The sequence below is a fragment of the Pogona vitticeps genome, chromosome 1 (assembly GCF_051106095.1).
Source record: "Pogona vitticeps strain Pit_001003342236 chromosome 1, PviZW2.1, whole genome shotgun sequence".
Taxonomy (NCBI): Eukaryota; Metazoa; Chordata; class Lepidosauria; order Squamata; family Agamidae; genus Pogona; species Pogona vitticeps.
In genome coordinates, this window is record NC_135783.1 from 48,982,119 (window position 1) to 49,006,845 (window position 24,727).

General features: G+C 41.9%; 1 protein-coding gene and 1 long non-coding RNA gene across 2 annotated transcripts in view; one reads left to right on the top strand and one right to left on the bottom strand.

Moving 5' to 3' along the window:
* RASGRP3 (RAS guanyl releasing protein 3) overlaps positions 1 to 21,186 on the bottom strand; it is an 86,656-nt gene extending 65,470 nt beyond the window's left edge. The window contains exon 1 of the mRNA XM_078383069.1: positions 20,904 to 21,186. The gene's annotated coding sequence lies outside the window, so the exon portion shown is untranslated. The remainder of the gene's footprint in view (positions 1 to 20,903) is intronic.
* LOC140704869 (uncharacterized) overlaps positions 1,682 to 24,727 on the top strand; it is a 28,515-nt gene continuing 5,469 nt past the window's right edge. Inside the window, exon 1 of the long non-coding RNA XR_013540442.1 lies at positions 1,682 to 1,892. This is a non-coding gene — a long non-coding RNA (uncharacterized LOC140704869). The remainder of the gene's footprint in view (positions 1,893 to 24,727) is intronic.

Consider the following 24,727-nt stretch of genomic DNA (forward strand, 5'->3'; position numbering starts at 1 on the left):
AGGGCACTGCCTTGTACCGCAACAGACAGGTGAAGGAGACAGGGTTCTTGTTCCTTTAATTGTGTGGAGGTGGAAATTTCACCAGGTGGAGCTCGTATGAAAAGCTGCACGATTAAAATTTCCTCCTGTAAAAAACAGCCCACGGTCAGGAATCTTACCCCCCTTTTTTCATCTAGACATCTCTATTTAGCCTGGTGTTAACTGCTTTGACTGCCAGTAGCTTTCCAGGCTGGAACACAGCTTTTTGCTGTCTTGCTCTCTGAGGACCAAACCATCTCCGATAAGATGCTTATCTCTCCTGAGCCACACCTGCAAAACCAAAAGGCTTGCATAATCAACACATGAGCAAATGCCAGCCTGAGGACCAACAGAAAAGATGCTTATTTTCAACTTCTGAAGTTGTGTAAGCCTTCTCAGCAGGATGTTTGTGCGCGCATGTGTGTTTGCGTTAGTGTGAGAGAGACTCATTCCTGCAACTCCCACTCCCATGTTTTCCTTACAAACATGTGCACCCTCTAGTGGCCAGAGGGAGAGTGTGTGAGTGAGTGAGATCACATAAGATAGAAATATATACGTGTGTAAAATACAATCCAGGAAGTGTGTTTGGACTGCAGGACTGCTGGGAGCTCTCAAAATAGGGTAAAATTGCCTCCCACCCCCAAGAGGGCCCACGAGAACTGTCAGCTGAGCTTTTAGTTCAGAACTGGTCTTTATCTGTAGCATGCAAAAAAGTTGTGTTTTGCCAATTTGAACAGGTTTTTTTGAGACAAATAAATAGAATTACATGCCAGCAGGTGAAGGAATTTTATGTCAGCCACTGAACTGAAATAAAACGCCTTTTAATGGTAGGCGTTGCAGTTTGTTGTTCATACTGCTTTTGATTTTTAAAAGAACTGGAGGAAATATACAACTGAGTGTCAGAGCTAGGTTAAGTCTTAGCACGGAGCACCGCATTGTTGTCATTCCGAGTAGCTCTGCCCTAATCATCAGAGTCTAGTGCATAAGTAGCTTTCATGGGGGGGGGGGAATTCACCTTGGGGACTCCTTTGACGGCCTGGGTGAACACAGCATAATGCAGAGGTAAATATTTGCAAGGTTGGATCAAATGTAAACCATACAGACTCTCCACGTTTGCTTCATTTTTGCATGCTGGGACATACCACTTTTTTTGGCCATCCCGTATTAGTCCTAATCAAACTTCATTTACCTGGGAGTCTGAAAACTTCAAGTGTGAATTCTAATACAGTAATGTTAGTGCAATGGGTAATAAAATGTTATGGTTCTGTGACCCACTGCCTTAACACAAGCTCAGTAAAGCCACAGAAAATAGTAAGAAATCTACCTCTGATGTAGTTTTGTATAGGATCGTCAAGTGGTGGTGCCCCCCCCCCGCCAGGCAGGACATATTCTATGTTTTTACAAGCAGAATAAAAGAAATTTCTGTTACAAAAGTAGAGACCTAGCTAGCAAGACAAATATCCATTGGATAGGGATCAAGGAAGAACCGTACACTCATCTTTTCTCCTTCGTCTACAACCCAGTATGTCAATTAGAAACATGTCTCTGTGCTAATTTCAAAGGCAACAGCAGCTACCTTCTCCCCACAAGAGAATTTCACAAAGCAATTATGAAGGCAGCACTTATCTGATGCATTTGACAGTGCTTGCCAGATGTTCCTGCTGCAATGCCAAGTACCATGCTGCACGGAAGACATCGCTGTCAACATCACCTAAGATTTACCCACCACTGCCCCTTGGGACTGATATAGATAATCACATGTGCTGGAGGCCAAAACAAAGCCACGCCTGCAGAATTTCTAGCAAAAAAGGGGAGTCTCTACAAGACAATCACAATGTAACAAACTGCCATGCAAAAGGACCAGAATACTTGTGGTAAGTGTATACGTCGTTCACAGAAATTACCTCAAAATTTACTGTGGTCTCAAACAGCGGGAAATTGCAATGTAGTTGTGATGCTGGTAAAATTTGTCAGCTCACAATCTGCAATTAGACTTATTGTACAAGTGTTTTCAATGAAATGTAGTTAATGAGGCATTTGTGTTCAAATATATACTATGAGAAATCTATTATTTAAATTTTGTTACTGGAAATTTAAGTTGAATGCTTGAATATGCACCAGTTCAAAATGATGGGTGAAGCATTTATATACATTGATATAAGATGGGAGTGGAGTGAAGGAGCATAAAGTGTTTGTATGTGTGTTTTGTGCTGTCAGGTTGGAATCGACTTATGGCGACCCTAAGAGAACGCTGAAGGTGAGATATTTGAAGAATATTTTTACCAGTTCCACTCCTCCAGTTAGTTTCCATAGCTGAGTAGGGATTTGAACCCTGTTCTCCAGAGCCCTAGTTCACTACACCACACTGGGAATTCATAAAAATTATAAAGCGTTTAGATCTGGGTAAGGAAACCAAAGCAGAATATAGCCACACACATCTGCTGGATTATAAAAAAGTCAATTTTAATGAACTCTGAACAAGGATAAGTAAGGTCCCATGTCAGGAGATCCTAACAAGGAAAGGAGTCCAAGACGGGTGGAAGTTTCTTTAAAAAAAGGAAATTCTAAAGGCTCAACTACAAACAATTCCAACAAGAAAAAAAGTGGGAGACAGCAAAAAAGGCACTGTGGCTTCTCAAAAAGTTTAGAGAGGACATGAAAACAACAACAACAAAAAAGGAAACACATAGGAAGTTGAAGGAAGGCCAGGCTGCAAAGGAAGAGCATTGACAAGTAGCAAGGAATTGCAGGGATGGCATTAAGGGCAAAAGCTGAGAATGAGTTGAGGCTAACTAGAGACAAAAAAAGCAAAACATAAAAAGTATTCTTGAGGTATGTGTGTAGCAAAAGACAAAACAAGAGAAAGAAACAGTGGCTCAACTACTCAATATAGATGGAAAATTATCCAAGAGTATTGAAGGAACTGACTGAAGAACTCTCAGAACCACTATCCATTATTTTCTTGAAATCATGGGAAATGAGTGAGGTGTCAGACGACTGGGGGAGGGCTAATGTTGTCCCTATCTTCAAAAAGGGAGGAACTTGGGAACTACAGAACATGTCAGTCTGACATCAGTCTCAGGGAAAATTCTGGAAAAGATTATAGAGCTGTCACTATACAAACACCTAGAAAACAAACCAATAATATCTAGAAGCCAACACAGATTTGTCAATAACAAATCCTGCCAGATTAATCTGATCTCATTTTCTTCATTGGTAACCTCCCTGGTAGATGGTGGGAATGGTGTAGACATAGTATATCTTGATTTCAGCAAAGTGCCTTGTGATATTCTGATTTCAAGTTAGCTAGCTGCAGGCTGGATAAAAGAACTGCTAGGTGGATATACAGTTGGCTACAGAATCATACTCAGAGGGTGATGATTAATGGCTCCTTCTCAAACTGGGAGGAGGTAATGAGTAGGGTACCCCAGGGCTCAGTCCTAGGCCCAGTGCTCTTCAGTATTTTTTTATTAAAGAGCTGGATCAGGGGATAGGGAATGCTAATCAGATCTGTGGATGGCACAAAATTGAGTGGAATAGCTAACACCTGGAAGACAGAAATAAAATTCAAAATGATCTAGATAGGCTTGGGCACTGGGCTGAAAACAACAGAATGGAATTCAGCAGGGATAAGTGCAAAGTACTGCACCTAGGAAAAATAAACCAAACACACAGTTACAAGATGGAGGATACCTAGCTACTACAAGTGAGAAGGATATTGGAGTCAATGTAGATCACAAACTAAATATGAGCCAACAGTATGATGAGCTACAAAAAAAAGGCAGATGCCATTTGGGGCCGAATTAACAGAAGTATAATCAAATCCAATGAGGTACTAGTTCTCTTCTATTTGCACTGGTTAGGCCTCATCTTTACGTGGTGGCACTGTGGGTTAAACCGCAGACGCCTCTGTGTTGCAAGGTCAGAAGACCAGCAGTCGTAAGATCGAATCCATGCGATGGAGTGAGCTCCCGTTGCTTGTCCCAGCTCCTGCCAACCTAGCCATTCGAAAGCATGTAAAATACAAGTAGATAAATAGGTACAAGTTTGGTGGGAAGGTAATGGCGTTCCGTGTCTAGTTGAGCTGGCCACGTGACCATGGAAACTGTCTTTGGACAAACGCTGGCTCTATGACTTGGAAATGGGGATAAGCACTGCGCCCTAGAGTCGGACACAACTGGACTAAATGTAAAGAGGAACCTTTACCTAGGCCTCATCTTGAGTATTGTGTTCAGTTCTGGACACCACACTTCAAGAAGAATGGTAACAAATTGGAACAAATTCAGAGGAGGGCAACAAGGATGATCGGGGGCTGGAAACCAAGCCTTATGAGTAAAGACTGAAAGAAATGGGCATGTTTAGTCTTCAGGAAAGAAGACAGAGGGGTGGTATGATAGCACTTTTCAAATACTTGAAAGGTTGTCATACAGTGCAGGGGCAGGATCTGTTTTCAATCATCCCAGAGTGCAGGACACGCAATGGGCTGAAGTTACAGACTTGGTGGAATATCAGGAAAAACATCCTAACTGTTAGTAGTATGGCAATGAAATCAATTACCTTGAGAGGTTGTGAGTGCTCCAAAACTGGAGGCATTCAAGAGAAATTCAGATAACCACCTTTAGATATTGATTTGTATTCCAGCACTGAGCAGGAGACTGGACATTATGGCCTTACAAGCCTCTTCCAACTTCATGATTCTATAATAGTGTTCTACATATACATTTGAATTGACTTATGAGGTTGGGTAAACCTTAATTACGTATTTGGAACTCAGAAGAATTTCCTTTCATAATGATTATTAATGAGGTAAACAAAAACTTTGAGATGATATGGGTTTCAGCATGTTTAATTATACAGCTACAGTACAGAGGTTTATATGAGGACAATCTCTTCTTTAAAAAGACCACAGAAGTTACTTTTACAAAACTACCCCATGCAGAGAGATTTCTGCCAATATTAAGTATCTACATCTTTTCAGACTGTGGTTAAAGGTAGCTATACATTACACAAAAGTTACCATTAGAATAAAATTGCATTAGTGTCCAAGAGATCCTTTTTAGGCAAATCTTCTGCTGAAGAAATCAGAATTATAAAGGAAGAACAATGCTAATATCCAGAAGGCTAATGACAAAAGACAGCAAATTCGCAATTTTTTTTTTGTATTTTTATTTTTTATAAGGGATAACAAAAAGGAAAAGGGAATTGGGATTGATGAGGAAGGGGGGAGAAAATAACATACTTTCATCCATTCTGTACCTATTGCCATATCAAGATTTTAAATTATTCTATTTACTCTTTTCTGCCTTCTAGATTCAGTTCTCCTTTCAATATGTACTGTTCACAAGCTGCCTGTTGATTCTGTCCACTTGTTAAATAGATCCCATCTTTCTGTTGCCTTTTGCAAGGGATAGTCCTTCATAACTTCTGATAAAATGTCCATTTCGGCTATTTCCCGTATCTTTTAAGCTTCGGTACTCGATCTGTTATTAAAAGTTCTGTCAAGTACTTTGCCACAGTCAAACAGGATCAGTCCACAATTATTTAGTTCATCAGCAATTCCCAGGCACAGTCTTATTTTTCTGACCTTGGCACGGTCCGGCCAGAGTTAGTTTCGCTTTTAGGCTAGTTCATTAAAATAGGACCGTGCTTCAAAAGATTTGCCGCTTCTAAGCTTTCTTTCGGTCTTATCTCTTTTATCAGTTCGTTAGCTTAAAAGGCTCCAAGTTTTATTTATTATTGTCCATTTTTAACTACAATCATCAGCTCTCCTCTTTCCTCGGAAATTCCGGAGTACTCACTGCTTTTTGTCACCAAAATGGCACTTCCGTTCCAGCTTGTGCCTCGTGGATCTCTTCAGAGGGAAAAAAGACAGGCCGCCGCCCCTCAATTCTTCCTCCGATGCCCACGTTCGGTCCAGAAGAACTTCTCCTAGCTCTTCCTCCACCCTTTTGGTCTCCTAAGGGTGCCAAGCTGGTCGGTTTTCGGCATTCCTCAGGAGCTTCACCCGAGTGCAGCCAAACAGTGCAGTGACAAGCTCCGCCTCCCCCAGCAAATTCGCAAATTATAAGCGCTGAGAAAATTTCCGTTAGCAAACAATCATACACAACCAACGATTTAGGAATTCCCTTGTGTAATACCAAGTTGCCTATAATATAGAGTTTGGCCCACAAACATCCAGTGGAATCAAATTACCATAAATTCCAGTAGAATCCAAGACTTTATTTATTTATTTATTTATTTATTTAATTTATACCCCGCCTATCTGGCCCACCGGACCACTCTAGGCGGCTTCCAAATATAAAATCAAATAATAAAACATAGACAAATACATAATAATCAAACAAGAACAGCAGTAAAGATAAAAAGGAAAAGTAAGAAAAAATCAAGAGTTGGCTGGAGGGAAGGCCTGAATAAACAGCCATGTTTTTAATTGGGTTTTAAAGGTGCCCATAAGAGTCCAACTAGGTCCATTATGGGAAGCATTTGGATGTTCTGGTTCTTGGAATTTAACCTTGACTAATTCTTACAGGGCCTTGGTGAACCTTCCCTTCTCTGGCATCCCAGCTCTCCTCACCCATCAGGTGTCCCCAGATACCTGAAATGGTGGCCCTTCAAAGTGCCTGAAGCAGCTTCCCAAAGCTTTTAGCACTTTTATATGCAGTGACTCATGCTAGAATGTCTGTGAAGTTTCTAGAGAGAATGTGTGTGTGGATTATGTGGCTTTCAGTTGGAAAAAAAGCTTCAATAGCACAATAAAGATCTTGACTTTGAACAGAATGTGTTAACCATGAAAGGAAAGCTCTTTGTCCCCTCACCACAAGGGGTCTCTCTGAAAAGTCAGAAGGCTCTGCTAAGCCATGTCAGATATGCCAATAAGAATTTTGTTTTTGGATCCAAGCGTTATTTAGACTAGTGATTCTCTCAAGACCCAGGAGCCATCTATCCCCATTTCACACAATTCAGTGCATCTCTCATCCTCCAAAGAGGACTTTTGGGGATCAAAGACAGGCAACATTTTCTTCATGAACTTTCTTTAGTTAACTTTCTTGGGACCCATGTCATTACTAGGAATATAATCACCTTGAACCCCCCAAAACCAAAATGCACATTGCTCTGAAGCTAGAGGTCTCTAAGTGCTTTGGCATTCGTCTAGTTGAAGTCTCTTCCTCACTGACAAACAAGCTGACAAAAAGGGGAAAAAAATATATTGTGGCACCCTAAAACCTAACAGATGTATTTTAATTTGGGTTTCATGGGTCATCTGTACATCTTATGCATAACTCATGTTTTTTTTCCATCAGTTTTCACTCATTGATTCTAATCTAGCTTTCATGTATTGGCCAAAATCCTATTGCATAGCTCTGCTGGCATAGTGGGAGTGACATCACCTGCAGTAGCAGATTGCTGCTAATTAATCCTGTTAAAGAGACTAAACACATGTGCCAAAATATTTGAACATTGCACATCCTCATGTGTGTGCCAAATGGGAATAACTAGACATTATGAAAAAAAGTAGCTGTTAATTCACACTAGTGTACCTTACAAAAAAAACCTGGATCATCCCCCTGTTTTCTGGATATGTAGGACTACAGTGCTCACCAAGTGTCACTGGGGATGGCAATAACTGCAAATCAACCACATATTTCAAGCTGAAAGAAGTTGCTTTATAGGCAGAACTTGGAAAAATTGCTTTTGTGGACTATAGCTCCAAATATCCCATATTGAGGGATGAACCAAAATAGTAACTTTTCCTGGCTTTGTTCACAGACAATGTATTTTCTTGGAACTCTTGTTCTATGTGTTTACTTCATAAGTTTTATTTTTAAAATTAATTTATAACTATACAGTATGTTGCCTCTAAAGAACAGCTTCTTCAGACTCGCTCATCTACTTTACTGGTCTTGACACCAATGGACAACCAATGGGGTTTAATGTAAATGTGTCAATGAAAGCAGCTCTAGCTATCACCAGGCAGGCCAGTTTTAAAAATATCCAAGTGTGATTAAAATGCCAGCTATAAATAGACCAGCAGATTGCACATTAAGTGGCAGTGCTTAAAGGCATCTAGAGGACATGCTGGAAAGTGAAACTTTCTATAGATATGGCAGCCTGAGGCAGTAAATGAAATCAGCCAGCATGAAAGGACTGCTAGCATTGTATAAGTAGTGGTAAAGTATGAACTCTAAATAACAAAGGGTTTAACTCTAAGGCAGACTTTTCCCAAAGCCAAACACCATCCAGGATGAGTTGGCTTACATTTCTGAGAATTCCCAGCCAGTATGGCCAATGGGCCCAGTCTGAGGTACTGGAGATTCAGGAGACTTTCATTCAAATTGCCATTCAGCCAATGAAACTCACTAAGCTGGCAATGGTAAAGTCACTCCTTAAATATATCACATTGTAATGTATCAGGGTGAGCTACTCTGGCTTCATCCATCACTGAACTACCACAGTACCGCATACTACCTCATTACTCCATCACATGTGCAGGTTGTCTTTGCTTAATTTGCACTTAACATTGAACCACATTGACCAGCTCTCTCCATTTTTACTGTCTTGAAATTTGTCAGGGAGCTAACATGTAGTTTTATGCATTAGTTGCTATTGAGTAGTACAACTTGCGTGTTTTAATATTATAGGAATGAGTGATTTGCAGTAAAACAATAGCTGACATTCTGTTGCCTAGCATAAGTTGCATTAGAGGAGGCCTATTGAATCAATAGGGACTTTCTTGAGTCAAGTCCTCTCTAAATTCCACTGATTCAAACAGGCCTAATCTAGTTGTCACTTACTTACACTAAAGTAATTCACAACTAGAGTAGGCCTACTTGAATCAATGAAAATTATGGACAAGACTCAACAAATCTCCACTAATTCAATGGGTCTACTTTAGTGCAAGTTACTACACAAAGCAACAGGATTATATCCATTATATTTTAAACCAAGAGATACAAAGTCACATCAACCAGAGAGAAATTCAGATACTGAAGTGAATACCACCCAGTCTCTTTGAGAATGCACACTTTTCATCCTCATAATCATGGTCCCTCAGCTATTCAAAAAAATTTATTGCTCCTTTTGTTTCATGTACTACTAAATGTATTTGTCTATCTTAGTTTTTTCCTGTCAAGTGACTGTGTTCCTAGCTTGCTCTCAGGAATCTTGAAACACCCTTGGTCCTTCCACAACTCTGACACATGTCCAGGCAGTGGGCATGGTGGTGTTATACTTTTGGACTCAAACTCTCCTAGCTGGGGAATTCTGGGAGTTGGATTTCTTTTTAAGGTAAAATTTCCAATTTCTGATCCTGTTTAAAGGAGAAGCTCACAACAGCATGATGTCCCAAAAGTTCTAGCAGTAGGGCCCATTCTGTCCTTCAGGCGAAAGCAAGGTGGTTACCTCAAGCTAGAGGTTTGGGGTGTCAGGAAAGGGTAGCAAATTGTTATTTATTTAATTAGTTAATTGTTGTTGTTATGTGTCATAGTCGGAACCAACCTATAGTGACCCTAATAGGCTTTCAAGGTACGTTAGACATTTAAAAGAATTGTTCTACCAGTTCTACGCCCCAAGTGAGCTTCCATGGCTAAGCGGGGATTTGAACCTAGGTCTCCTGTTTCCTAGGCCATCTCTTAATCCACTACAGCACACCCTATCTTTGTTATTAATGGAGTTTATACTGTAGAGACAAGGAAAGAACTGTCTCAGTCACTAATATATGTACCGGTCAAGACATGGGGAGGGAGATAATTACCTACAAATGTAATCAAATTTGCTTAATCTCTCTTCTTGCATCTGGACATTGTCTTAATTTTTCTGTTTGCTCTGAAAGTTTCCATCCCCCTTGCTCCAAACAATATTTTTATTCTCTTCTGTCCCTTCTTATTCCTTACTAGATTATGCATTATTCCCATTATCCCACCTCGATCCCAATTCTACACTCTTGTTTCTGTCACACACTCCTTGTCATGTTCCTACAAGGACTGTAGATTGGAAAAAGAAAATGAGGTGGCAAGGAGAGTCTACATCAAAGATGGCTACAGTGTACTGTAGAAAACATCCTTCATTCCACTTTGCCATGCTTATATTACTGCTTTTATGTCCATCTTGAATTGTACTGTTGTCATTAAGGAAGGATATGAGATATGCCAATGCATGTTTCTCTTATACGACATATTTGCACTTTATGCAAATATACAGTGCTGTCATCTGTATTTATGAGACAGGCATCCTGCCTCAATAAATCAATATCTGTCATGTCAAGCCCTTGCCATGTCATCCCTAACCACATACTTTCCGGTGTATGTGGATATCCAGATACAGTCATTACACTACAGTATTCCAAGACTTTGGGCATATACGTATAAAAATGCAGAGTTCCTTCTGCCACTGGCCAGAATCCTGTTGATTCTGCCACTTACTCAATGGTCCATTGAGTGAGCAGTTTGACATTTCCCGAGTTTGTCTAAGAAAGTATCCTGTACTGCCTTATGTATGTGGAAGCCCTGTTTGTGTCCATACCCACATGTTCCACTCCATCAAATTTCCACAGGATTAGGCGTTTGCTCTCCTTAGTGCTATAGGGCAGATGGAGGGCACTTCATAAGCAGCACTAAGAAGCACGTCTGGTTGTCACTTTTATTTGTTAAATCACATATGAATGGTTTTAAAGCAGGAGATAATTAAGGAGAAAAATACTGTACATTTAATATGAATTTTGTTGAAGCTATTTACATACATGCTATGGAACATGTTAAGACTGGTAACAAGCTAGCTGAGCACTTCAAGATGGTAGGTCTCCCCATGTTTTCTTAGAACAGAATTCATCAGTCTGGCTTCTGGAAATGAAACCTGGGAGACTATAAATTCAGAATGTATAGGTTATCATTGGTCTGTTCCTTTCTTTTCTCCCTTACACCCTGTCCATCAGAAGGGACTGTTTACATGTGTCTTTGGCGTAGGGATAATGAGAAACACACTTAAACACACTGCTTTTGGCAAGTCAATCCTCGATACATAGTCAAGAGGACGAAAGGTATTTTTAAGGACAATGAGCATTCTAGATGATATTGCTCTGCCTATCTAAATGAAGCCTCAGTTTTTCCCCAAGCATTTCTAAGGTGACTCTATTTTCTATATTATAGAGTCTAAGGTGACTCTATTTTCTATTTAAAGAGCTATCCATTTCAAGACTAGTTTAAAGAAAAACTACCAGAAAGCCAAGAGTGGAGAGACGTTGAAATTGCCCACCAAAAAACTAGTATCTTGGTAGCAAAAGTGCACAAAAGACACACACAGAGTACCTAGTCACCAAGATTTCTAGTGAGGTGTATAATATTTATATTCGAATTACTATTAATATTACCTCTGTATAGCATGTATGGATGTTATGTCCATGTCTAAATGTTTCTGGTGGTGTTTGGGTGGTACTGAATGCCAATAGATGTTCTTGCATAACATGGCTGCCTCAATGAAGCCCTTTCTAGAAACAGCTATGTGGCAGCCTTATAGTGAGAGGAAAAGCCCTCAATTTAGTACTACAATGACACAGGCAAACATATATGCACAAGCACTACTACCCAGCAGCCTTATGAAATGATTTAATCCTCCTCCTCAGGGATTTTCTAAGCAATACCACCTCATATAAGCGCTTGGCTTTTAAGTGGAAAAGAGGTTTAATATGTTACTAGCCTGCTCAGTTAACATGGAAAAAGAGCTCATGTCTTTTCCTAAGTCAGATGGATCCCACAGTTCATCAAGTGCAGTGTGATTAAAATTCCACATAAATAATGTCAGACGCTTACAAGAAAGGGCCTTTTATTCCCATACTGTTCTAATTCCCATTTGACTGATCATCGTAAGGTATTTATGTAGGGATACAAATTAGAACACTTTCCTACCACTCTTGAAGATATGAACATATTACAGTATTTTCTTGCTCAGCCCTTTGGTGATGCTGACTTGTAAATCTTTACATTAGGGTTGTTAACAGCAGCAAAAAAGCAACCTGAGGGACAATGAATTGCCAGCAGTGCTTCCCCAAACTGCCATTTCTATCAGTAAGCTCCGAAATCCTATCCAATTGTAAGCCAGTGCATGGCTGACACATATTAGCAAGCCTACTCCAGTTTGCCTTCCTACCTGAGGCCTCCTGTGCTCTCTTCCTATTGAGCTCCATGTGTGTGTTGGAGGCAGAGAGAATAAAAGAGGAGCAGCAGCGAAGAATAATATTTCTAATATCCTCCCAGTTGTTCCCCTTACTCCACTTCTTCCACCATATCATCATTTCTTTGGGTTAGAATCAAGTCTAGCTAATCCTCTAGTTTCTTCCTCCACGTATTGTAGGAGGAAGCCAGGAATTGAATGGAAGATTTCTTTGTAGTTCCTCTTGGCTGTGTCATTTGTTCCCATGTGGATGAGAAAAAGGATACACATCCGTGGATTTTATGATTAATGGCAACTCTTCTGTCACATCCCTAATCTATCCTTCAGAGAAAGACAGCATACCTAGTGGATTTATGGTTCTTCCTGGCATATTTCAGTTTTAATCTAATGCAGTAGGGTGTCTCCAATCACAACTTAGTAGGATGTGGGTTGAGTTAATCTGCTTGGCTGAACTTCAGCTTCTCTTATGCCCTCCTGAAGGGTCTCCTGTATGTCTTCCTCTGCACACTCTCTGCCAGATTCCTCCTCAGAAAACTGAAAGTGATTTTGCAGTTCTACTGGTGAAGAGTGTTTTCTTCTTTTGCTCTGTCCTAACTGTGACTCTTTTCCATTGTGCTTTCTCCACTGTATTTGTTCTCTCCTCAGCATTGTCCTCTTCTGTTTTGTCTTGCGGTTCCTCCACTTCCTGGGCCTCCCTTGTCTGCTGTTGCTTGAGAGTTCTGCCTATGTATTCATCTTCCCTTATAGCCTTAAGCGTGACCACTTGATGCTCCAGTCCTCACACTTTTTTTTCCCAACAGTGCTGCCAGTTTGTTCTTGCTGCATGTGCACACTGTGTTGTTCTCAGGTACAAAGACAAACATTGCACACACTTTGCATGTCACTGCCACAGAAGAATCTCTTCCCTGCCATAATCCTCTTACCCTTTTTTAAAAAATTTCTGTTTGTCTGTAAGTGTCCTTTCCTTCATCTTTGCTTTGAAGGATGCTGGGAAAGTCCACCGATATATAACTCTCTGCCTTTGCCTCTTTGTTCTCCCCTATTATTTTGTCTCTTCCTCCAGTAGATTCATTCCTAACTATCCACCCACCCCATCAAACTCCTGTTTCCTCTCCCTGTTCACTCACCCCCTGAGATCTGTCTCAGATCTCACTGTAAGCTTCCAACGAGTTAGTTCAGAATGCATCCTTAGGCACTGGTAATTCCCAATCAACAGATACAAGCCATATGGCATGGGCACTTTCTCACAGGAGAGCACATTCCTTCAGAAAGCAGCACAGTCCCCATCTCACCCCACTCACAATTTCCCTGTATGAAGCATGGAAGAGAGACATTGTACTCACCAACAGACTACATGTGCCAATGCATAGCTATGGTGGGTCAGAGACTGCTCCTGGTGCATTCCTTTCCTTCTTTGCCCTTAGGTATGTATCACAACAGATCACTAAAGCCACTGAAGGGCCACAAATAATGCTCTCTCTCTCTCTCTCTCTCTCTCTCTCTCTCTCTCTCTCTCTCTCTCTCTCTCTCTCTCTCTCTCTCTCTGTGTGTGTGTGTGTGTGTTTAAAAAAAGCACTGCCCAGTACATTAATACAAGTTTCGGGAACAACAACAATCATAAAAATTCAGCTGTGCTGAATCTTCTTATTGTTCAGCTGCCTGTGCAATTTCGTCTTTCAAGTCATGAGACTACCTCCAAGTTAGGCACAAGACAAGGCATACATCTCAAGTGAAGAAGCCAAACGGCCGTACTTTGCTAGCAGCTGAAACTCATCCAGGAGGATTCAGAGAGCTACCCTGAACTGTACCCAAAGAGTTGGGCCTGCCCCCAAGGGATGGTGCTGTATCATATACTAGAGCTGGAAAAAAAATTCATCTTCTAGACTACAGCCCCCAGAATCTCTTAGCCAGGCTTACATGAGAGATTTTGCAAGGTGCCGTTTCAAAAGGCTGTTTTACAAACTTTGTCATACTTTACAATGAGACTCCTCTCAGTTTCAAAATACATTTGCTATGCAGCCTCAGAAGCTACTCTTTAACGAGTGCTAATTTAAACAAATGCGTTGAACATATACAGTGAATGCCGCTTTTTAGATCCTGGCTACATCAAAAATGTTACCTTTTCTTTCTTAAAGATGGTGGATTGACATTGTCATTTACACCATGTGATCAGTGAAAAATACATTGAATTCACCCCATGCCAATTGCAAAGCAAATCTCAAAATATTGCTCAATGTAGTTGTAGCCCCTCACAATGCATGGAAGAAAAGTTTGTCAATGGTGATTGACAGACAAACAGAATCCACACATTCAAGAGCAGTCTACCTCTGAATTTCAGCTGCTCAAGACCAATAACTGGGGAAGGGTTTTTTCTTCACCACCCATGTCTAGCTTATGATCTTCCCAAAGGTCTGGCCGACTATTGTTTTAGCCCTTGAGAGATGTTATTGGGTTCCAAATGCAGTCAGTCTCAGCCAGCAAGCCTATGGCCAGGACAAGGGGAACTATGACCCAACAATATACTGTGTTTCCCCGAAAATAAAACAGGGTCTTAAATTAATTTTTGCTCCAAAAATGCATTAGGGCTTATTTTCAGGGGATGTTTTTTTCATGTACAGCAATCTACATTTATTTAAATACAGTCATGTCATCTTCTTCTGGTTGCTGCACAATGTTGCACAATGGTGGAGGGCAGGGTTTCACTTAACTGGGGCTTATTTTCAGGTTAGGTCTTATTTTTGGGGAAACAGGGTATGAAGAGCAGTGTGACATCCCACGCTGCCCTGCTGGAAACAGAACACACGGAGTTGATCAGTGGGCAGCCTGGCGGTATTGGATCATGATAGAGCCATGATTAAAAATGGGATTGAAAATAAAGCAGCCAACATTATAATGCCAGAGTAGGTGTCAATGGGCAATTTTCACAATGGAGAGAGGTGAAAAGCGACGTGCCCCAGGGATCTGTCTTGGGACCAGTGCTTCTCTACCTGTTCATAAATGACCTGGAGACAGGGATAAGCAGTGAGTAGCCAGGTTTGCAGATGACACAAAACTTTTCTGGGTGGTGAAGACCAGAAGGGATTGTGAAGAGCTCCAGAACAATCTCTCCAGACTGGGAAAATGGGCACCAAGATGGCAAATGTGTTTCAATATAAGAAAATGCAAAGTAATGCAAATTGGGGCAAAATTTTTTCAAAACTAGGTAGCAGCTAATGGGTTCTGAGCTGTCCATAACAGATCAGGAGAGAGATCTTGGTGTGCTGGTGCACAGATTGCTGAAAGTGTCAACCCAGTGTGAGGCGGCAGTGAAGAATTCCATGCTAGGTACTATTAAAAAGGGGATTGGAAATAAAAGGGCTAGCATATAAAATTGTTAAGAGAACAAGCTGGTCATCACAAAGACTCTTTTCCAACAACACAAGAGGCGACTCTACACATGGACATCACCAGATGGGCAGTACAGAAATCAGATTGATTATGTTCTCTGCAGCCAAAGATGGAGAAGCTCTATACAGTCAGCAAAAACAAGATCTGGAGCTGATTATGTCTCTGATCATCAGCTTCTAGAAGCAAAACTCAAGTTTAAACTAAGGAAAGTCGGAAAAACCACTGGGCTAGTCAGGTATAATCTAAACCAAATCCCTTATAAATACACAATGAAAGTGAAGAACAGATTTAAAGAACTAGATTAGGTGGACAGAGTGCCTGAAGAACTATGGATGGAGGCTCGTAACATTGTACAGGAGGCAGCAACAAAAAACATCCCAAAGAAAAGGAAATGCAAGAAAGCAAAGTGGCTGTCCAACGAGGCCTTACAAATAGCAGAGAAGAGAAGAGAAACAAAATGCAAGGGAGATAGGGAAAGTTACAGAAAATTGAATGCAGACTTCCAAAGAATAGCAAGGAGAGACAAAAGGGCCTTCTTAAATGAACAGTGCAAAGAAACAGAGGAAAATAATAAAAGGAAATACCAGAGATCTGTTCAAGAAAATTGGAGATGTTAAAGGAACATTTTGTGCAAAGATGGACATGATAAAGGACAAAAATGATAGGTACCTCACAGAAGCAAAAAACATCAAGAAGAGGTGGCAAGAATACACATAGGAATTATATCAGAAAGATCTGGACATCCTGGATAACCCAGATAGTGTGGTTGCTGACCTTGAGCCAGACATCCTGGAGAGTGAAGTAAAGTGGGCCTTAGAAAGCCTGGCTAACAACAAGGCCAGTGGAGGTGATGGCATTCCAGTTGAACTATTTGAAATCTTAAAAGATGACTCTGATAAGGTGCTACACTCAATATGCCAGCAAGTTTGGAAAACTCATCAGTGTCTAGAGGATTGGAAAAGGTCGGTCTACATCCCAATCCCAAAAAAGGGCAGTGCCAAAGAATGCTCCAACTACTGTACAATTGCACTCAATTCTCACACTAGTATGCTTATGCTTAAAATCCTCCAAGATAGGCTTCAGCAGTATGTGGACCGAGAACTCCCAGAGGTGCAAGCTGGATTTCAAAGAGGCAGAGGAACTAGAGACCAAATTGCTAACATGCGCTGGATTATGGAGAAAGCCAGAGAGTTCCAGAAAAAAATCTACTTCTGCTTCATTGATTACACAAAAGCCTTCGACTGTATGGACCACAGCAAACTATGGCAAGTCCTTAAAGAAATGACCACCTTGTCTATCTCCTGAGAAACCTATATGTGGGACAGGAAGCAACAGTTGGAACTGGATACGGAACAACTGATTGGTTCAAAATTGGGAAAGGAGTACGACAAGGCTGTATATTGTCCCCCTGCTTATTTAACTTATATGCAAAATACATCATGCGAAAGGCAGGACTGGATGAATCCCAAGCCACAATTAAGTTTGCTGGAAGAAACATCAACAACCTCAGATATGCAGATGATACCACTGTGATGGCAGAAAGTGAGGAGAAATTAAAGAGCCTCTTAATGAGGGTGAAAGAGGAGAGTGAAAAAATGGTGTGAAGCTCAACATAAAAAACCCTAAGATCATGGCCACTGGTCACATCACCTCCTGGCAAACAGAAGGGAAGATATGGAGACAGTGACAGATTTTACTTTCTTGGGCTCCATGATCACTGCAGATGGAGACAGCAGCCATGGGGACATTGTGAGAAACAGGAAGCTGGACTAGATGGGCCCTTGGCCTGATCCAGCAGGGTTTTTCTTATTACCATATTATGATTCCCATAAGACTCAGCACAGCTAAAGCAAGAGATTATGGGACCCACAGCCCAAAATGTCTGAAGAGTTACAATGTCTGAAGGAGTACTCCTGGATTAGAGGAAATCTTTAGAGAAATAGAACAATATTTATACGTTCTTCGTGGATAAGAACAATCCACTCTCCCAGCAGACTTTTCATTATGCTACCAGAAATTGGCTTGTTGTTCTATAACATCTGAGATCTAGGGAAGATGGGTAATGTAGTAGCTTTCATGTCGCAGCTTCTCATAGGAAAAGGCAAACTTCTAGCAAGAAGTATTTAATGTTTAAATCCAAATGCAAATTCGGAGGGTAAATAAATGTATTATCTTCTTGTCCAGTAATTATTTGACAAAGTTTTGCTTTGCCTGCTGAAGAATGATTTTGAAAGAATACTATGTAACCAGACCTCCCCAGCCCAGAGTCCTCTAGAAAAGTACTTCTGCAACACTCATCATTCTCTACCACTTGTGTGATAAATGTGGAAGAGCATACATTAAGGTAAAAGCTACACTTTCCTCCAGTTACAACATTGTCCCTCTGAGCAATGCTAATCTTAGTCATTTAGAGAAAGGCAGTTGTCTCCCTGCTGACCAATTACGAAACAAAAGCAATCTGACTTCCCAAATGCAAATTTTGGGAAACTTGCTTAAGAATAAGCAGCCTCCTTTCCCCATTTCACTTTAAGATGTGGAGTCAATGTGTCTTCAAGCAAGGCTGTAAATCTTCCTACCTGAGTGTCTCCTTTCTTTAACAATTACATATTCCTTTAGTCTCTTCTCTTTTCTCTCCTGGACTGGGTTTGTGGAGCAAAAAACTTTCTTAATAACAAGCTACCTTGAGCATTGTTTGATGGAAGATGGGATACAAATACAGTGGACCCTCGATTTACAGATGGCTCGACTTACAGACTTTTCGCGTTACAGACTTCTCTGGCTGCAAAATTTAGATTCGACTTGCAGCCAGAGAATCGACTTACAGACCAGAAAAAAAAAACAAAATGGAATAAAAATAGAATAAAAAACACTGGTTATGGGATTAATCGGTTTTCAATGCATTGTAGGTCAATGGAGATTCGACTTACAGACTTTTCGACTTGCAGCCACCATTTCAATACGGATTAATTCCTTAATTAGAGGGTCCACTGTACATTAAGCAATGCATTAATATCAATTGTTCTTATGATTTTGTATTCTCTTGAGTAAAAACACACACACACACACACACACACATGCACGCATGCACACACGCACGCACGCACGCACGCACACACACACACACACACACACGCACACACTCCACCCTCCCCTCAACTGGTATGTTCCACATATTTTGGAACACAATTCTCATTAACTGTAACAAGCATGGCCAATAGTGGAGGATCATGGAAACTAAAGTTCAAAACCTCTGGTAGGAAGCAGGTTGGGGAAGGCTGGTATACAGTACAGAGAAAAATTCTCCAAAAAGTCAAAGAGGACGAGACAGAAAGGCCAAAATCCTGTTGTGAAAAACTGCACATGTAAGAGGAGTTGTGTGAGCAGTTTTCACAATTTGGGGTGCTATTTGTCAAGGACCTGGATGCCTACCCCTGGTATATCTGCACTCCTAGTAGATAGCTGGAACAATCATGTACACCAGTTATATAACTTCCAGTTTACACTACATGATCGCAATAGAATTCTGACTTATAAGAGACAATCAGCAGAAAACAGGATACCTCTGGTAAACCGAGACCATTGGACCTTTATGTTGTTAGTTCAGAACAGAGATTGGAAATGTATGAAACAACCAGATGCTGTTGGGTGGCATCTCACATGGGTCCTTGTCAGCATAGCCAGTGGTGAGGGATTGATGGATTGTTTGTCTACATTCATATCCCACTCAACAAGTAGCCAGGCTACTACTCTGGACCACTAACAGAAGGACACAAAGTCATAAACAACAAGAAAGCATAAAAAAAACCCGATCGTGGGAGGTATGGGCCAGCAACACCTGGAAGGTCAGAGATACAGAGATACAGTTAAAATACTGCAGAGGGCGGCAGATGTTTTTCCTATTTTAGAGGGCATGTGATTATGTCACAGGTGTTACCCATTGTTCCCAACAATTAAATAACCTATATACTTGGTGCATGTGACAAAAGCACAGATGTCTATACTTCCACTTCCTTTTTCCATGGGGGGGGGAAGTATTCTGCCTAGATAACATTGACAATGAGCACCTTTCCAAATTATACTCACATTATCCCACAAAACGCTCCATCTTCATTATAACAAGACCACTCATAAACATTTCATGACAGAATCTTTCACTCCTCATTGGCAAGCTAGCAAAAGCATGGAAGTGACCCTGTTCACTTTGGACACATGAATATGAGACAAAGAGATTGAGAAGTAAGGAGCAGGTCCCACAAGACTCATCTTTAGATGATCTCTAGGAAGCCTGAACTACTGTGAGGAGCAGCCTCTGTAGGCAGAATCAGTCTGGGTCCTGCTGTTCCAGCCAGCTGGGTGGAAATAATGCAAACATGTATAGATTCATAGAGTTACAATCTACATAAATAAAAGTGAATTTCTCTCTGTCACTGAATCACATTAAAAGACCTGGATGTACCTTCACCAATTTGAAGGGGAGATTTAGGATGGTTTCACTTCAAAAAGGCTACGTGGTATACATGAAAATCAACTTGGAGGACCTTGATGGTATCCTTGTTATTTTGTCCTAAACAAGTACAGTAGATGGATTTCCACCAAATTTGGAAGATGTCTTTAGAGTGATCTGTCTTAAAAGATCGGTTAGGGGAAAAATCAGTTTGAGGTACTTCAATTATTTATTTCCCTTCAGAATTGTGTGACAGATGATTTTTAAATATTCTGAGAAGATGAGTTCACAAATTGACATAGTTTGAATTATGTCATAGTTTTATGGATGTGTGGGTTCCCAATATTCGTTAATCTGAGAGTTGTACTTATTGGATTAGCCAAATGAGTTTCGAGATGAATATAATCATCATCTCCATCATTTTAGAATTGCAGAGCTGGAAGGGACCCTATGGATCATCAAGTCCAACCCCAGTCAAGGAGGAACAGGGTTGAATCAAACTCCCAACCTCTCATTTTACAGCCAGAGACTTAAACCACTGAGCTACCCGTGGAAAATAAAGAAGGGGGCACGTAGAGAAGAGAGAAGGCACTAGAGCAAAAGGTGGACTGATAGACTTTTAACCCAGGCAAAGCTGGACTGATTCACTAGTTTCAAAATAACCACAATGATTGCCTTACAGTGTACTTCCTTTGTTGTAATTTAAGGTTAAATGTATCCAGATTCCAGAAAGAGATCGTGTTGAATTTTATCCTCTTTCTACTTGATTGTAATCTCTTCCCCGGCTACTGAAATCTGAATTAGTGTCCCTGTTTGAAAATTGTTTTTTGCATGTTAAACTTATCTGTGTCTCTATTAAGGCAAGAAGTGAAAATACAAAGAAGACACTTACCTCAGTGTATGTGCAGTCTATATGACTAGTTTTGCTGGTCTAGTTTTCCCTCTTTTTTCTTTCCTCTGTCCTGTTGAGCAGCTAAATTGGGGTGGGAGTTCTTCATTCTCTCATCCTTCTGAGACAAGTTGCCCTTTTCAACAATTCTGAAGGGCAAAGAAAGGAATTGTGCTTAGTTCACATTCTGAGCAACAATGGCAACGCTTGTGAGTTCTGAAACCCGACTCATTCCAAATTGTTTGGTGAAATGGCAGCCACACTTCCTCCTATTCTTTCCTGACTTGGTTTTCCTGCCTCCAGAAGAGCTTTTTCCTTTTCTTGTACTATAAATAGGGCCTCCATAACACAACCTATAGGAGCAGGGAAGGCAGGAAATGCAAAAGCGCGGGCGGGGGTGGTGGTGGTGGTGGTGCTGGTGTTGGCCTCCATCTGTTTGTCAGGACATCAAATGAAATTTGCAAACAACTCCTGTCACATACTTATCACAGCCTCTAATACAATAGGAAATACATTAATTGATGAAAGATTGGATTTGTTTTGCTAAGGGTTCCGACTAATGCCACCAAATCAATCAGTTCGCAAAGGATTATAATCTAGCAAACTAATTTTAAAACTCTGTCCAGCTAATCTGCTCCCCCCCCCATCTAAATTTAAGAATTATAGATGCAGGATCAGTTATTTCCAGTAACAGTTTGGTGAACATCAGTGTCCGTAATGCAATTGCTGCCATCAGCATGCTCTTCATTTTATTTTTCTCAGATCTCACTGTCTACACACCACGGTTGTTATACATCCCTGGCCATGTGAACCATATACATTCCTGAACTTCCAGGAATTTGATACAAGAACCTCATGCAGCTGATGAAACTGACTAGAGTCTGCTGTAATAATGAGCACCTGAACTCTGCTATCTGTAGGATTTTATTATTTTCCATGGGCTCCATCAGAGGTTGTCAACCCCCGGTCTGTGACCTGGTGCCAGTCCATGGCCTGAGCTGGACCGGGCCATGGAGATAGGCCTCCCCCCACTCCCCTCCCCACAGCTGCTTTGCACACGCACCTGTGCACCAGCACCAGCGTGAGCACTCCCCCACCCTTTCATGCATGCACCCGAGCGCCAGAGGGAAGGGGTGGGCAAGCAGGTGTGTGGGCGTGCAGGCATTCCTGCTCCTGCGCGAAGGGGTGGAGGAGCACTCACACAGGCGCTAGTGGGTGTGTGCACACTCCCCCACTGCTTTGCTTATCCACCTGAGAGCGCACGTGCGTGAGAGCATGGGGGGTGCCCCGTCTTCCTCAGAGGCTCAGCCGGTCTGTGGTCCCAAAATGGTTGGGGACCGCTGGGCTACATGACATAAAAGCAAAGTGTTCTCCTTATTTCCTGCCCCATAGTGCTTAAAGCTCTCCCTCGACAGTTTACAATTTAATAATACAGGCTACACATTGCCCTGTACTCAACAAGCTGGGGTCTCAATTTACTGACCTTGGAAGGATGGAAGGCTGAGTCAGTCTTGAGCTGGCTACCTGGGATTGAATCTGGGTCATGAGAAGAGTTTCGGTTGTAGTTCTGCAGTTTAACCATGATGCCATGAGGCTCTGTCAATGTAAATCAGCCCAAAGGTGTTCCCTTCATTCTTTTTATTCCTGCACTGCGACTTCTACTTTTTTGGAATCAAATGCATTCATGTGGGTTCAGCCGGTGTGATTGTTTGAGCGGATGTGGAAGGTTTTGTAGCCATTCTACAGTGGATCCTCGATTTACAGAATTAATCCGTATTGGAACTGTGGCCGCAGGTCGGAAATTCCGTAGGTTGAGGGCCATTTCCCATAGGAATGCATTGAAAATCATTTAATTCGTTCCTGCCAGAGGAAAAAAAATCGAGGGCTTCCAAAGGTGCACCCGCTGCCCTATGCCTTCTGTCCCCACTGTCCTCTGCCTCTCATCCCCATGGGGACAGGAGACAAGAGGCCGGTGGGTGCACCTTTCTAAGCCCTGAAAGCTGGCAGCGGTCGCGGAGCAGCTTTCGGGCGGATAGGCTTTCGGCTTTCAGAACTTAGAAAGGTGCACCCACTGGCATCTCCTGTCCCCAGTGCCCTCTGGGAGACAAGAGGAAAGTGAGTCCAGCTTTCTAAGCCCTGAAAGCCTGAAGCTGAGGCCGGGCGCAGAGCGGCTTTCAGCTTTCTCCGTCTTCCCCTCACTCCCTGCTTTGGAAGCTGAAAGCTGCCCTGCGCCCACTTTCAGGTTTCGAGGCTTAGAAAGCTGTAGGTCCAGCTTTGTAAACCCTGAAAGCCCAAAGCAGGCAGTGGGTGCAGAGCAGCGTTTGGCTTTTCCCGCCTCCCCTCACTCTCAGCTCTGGAAGCCGAAAGCCACCCTGCACCCGCTGTCAGCTTTGGGCTTTCGGGGCTTAGACCTGCAGCCTACGGACTGGAAGTGGGAGGCGGGGAAAGTGCCAAATTTGAATTTGGCGCTTTCCCCACCTCACCCTTCTGGTCTGTAGGTCGATTCTCCGGCCGCAAGTCGAAGTGAAACTTTGCGGCCAGAGAATTGTGTAGGTCGAAAAGTTCGTAAATGCAGCCAAACATAAGTTGAGACTCCACTGTATTTGAAGCCATGCCAGCTGTCTAAAGCAGCAGTGAGAGAGGCAGGACAGTTGGGGAACTGGCTGCTGTTTGAATCCTCTCCTTCTCACACCTGGTGCATACTTTAATCTCAGCTTCCTGATAATTTTCTTTCTTTTTTTCTTTGACTTGTCAATCTAGTATTAGGACAGATAAGGGGGGGGAGAGCAAAGCAGAGAGAGAGAGAGGAGGAAATTTTAAGTTACTGTGCTTTAACTGTGCCTTCTGCACATCTGGATACTCAGAAGACTCCCTCCTCCTTCCCCTGCCCTCTTTCTCTTTTTCTTGACAAGGAAACAAGGCTGAAGTATAAACTTCCTCCTTTCTCTCTGCTGACTCATCACTTTGGTCATCTAGCTGTCTTAGTACTAGGACTGCAACCTTTTAAAAGGAAAAAGAAAGAAAGAAACAGGATTGGAAGAGAAGAAGGAAACAGGCAGATCCAATCTCCAGGTATGTGGAGGCTGGAGATCTATTTTATTACTGGACGAAGGAAAAAATGTACATGAGAGAGAGAAGAAGAAGGGAACGGGAGGAAGAAATTCAGCTTTTGGTCTCTAAATTCAGAAAGGGGTTTTGAAACCCCGTTTGTCTGGTTTACCTCAGGCAAATTCCAGTCCTGAAAGGCTATCATGCTTGGTGTAAAGGAATTTGCTTCAAATGCTCAAGCTGCTGCTAAGCCGAACTTCAGCAGTGCAGCTTGGCTTTGCCTCCCTCCCCGGATAGTGCAAGACTTCTGGTATCATGAGATTAGCATAGGAAGAGAGGGGGGGAAATTAGGTTATTTAGGAACCGTTTCCCCCCTCTCCTCTTTCTCTTCCTTTGCTGGCAACCATCAAGGAGGGAGTCCGGCTGCTTGGTTGTTCATCCAACTGCATCATTGCTTGAGAGGCCCACACGGCTCAGCATTCCAGATCGGGGGGGGGGAGGGTAGCATCAGCTCCCTCTCTCCGTTTGACTGGTGTTTATCTCTTGCTTATTTTGTGATTTGATATTGTTTTCTTGGATCAATTTGGTTATTACATTATTGCTTTATAATTGATTTGGATTAGTACAGCACTAAGGGTGTGGGTGTGATTGCGCGGCTTGCACGAGCCGCATGGCGGCGCGAGCAGCCCTCTGGGGTTAACTATAAGATTTCAGTTGCCATTTTAGGGTTCACCATAAAAATAATAAATAGTAATAATATTACTTCAGGGACTGGCTTT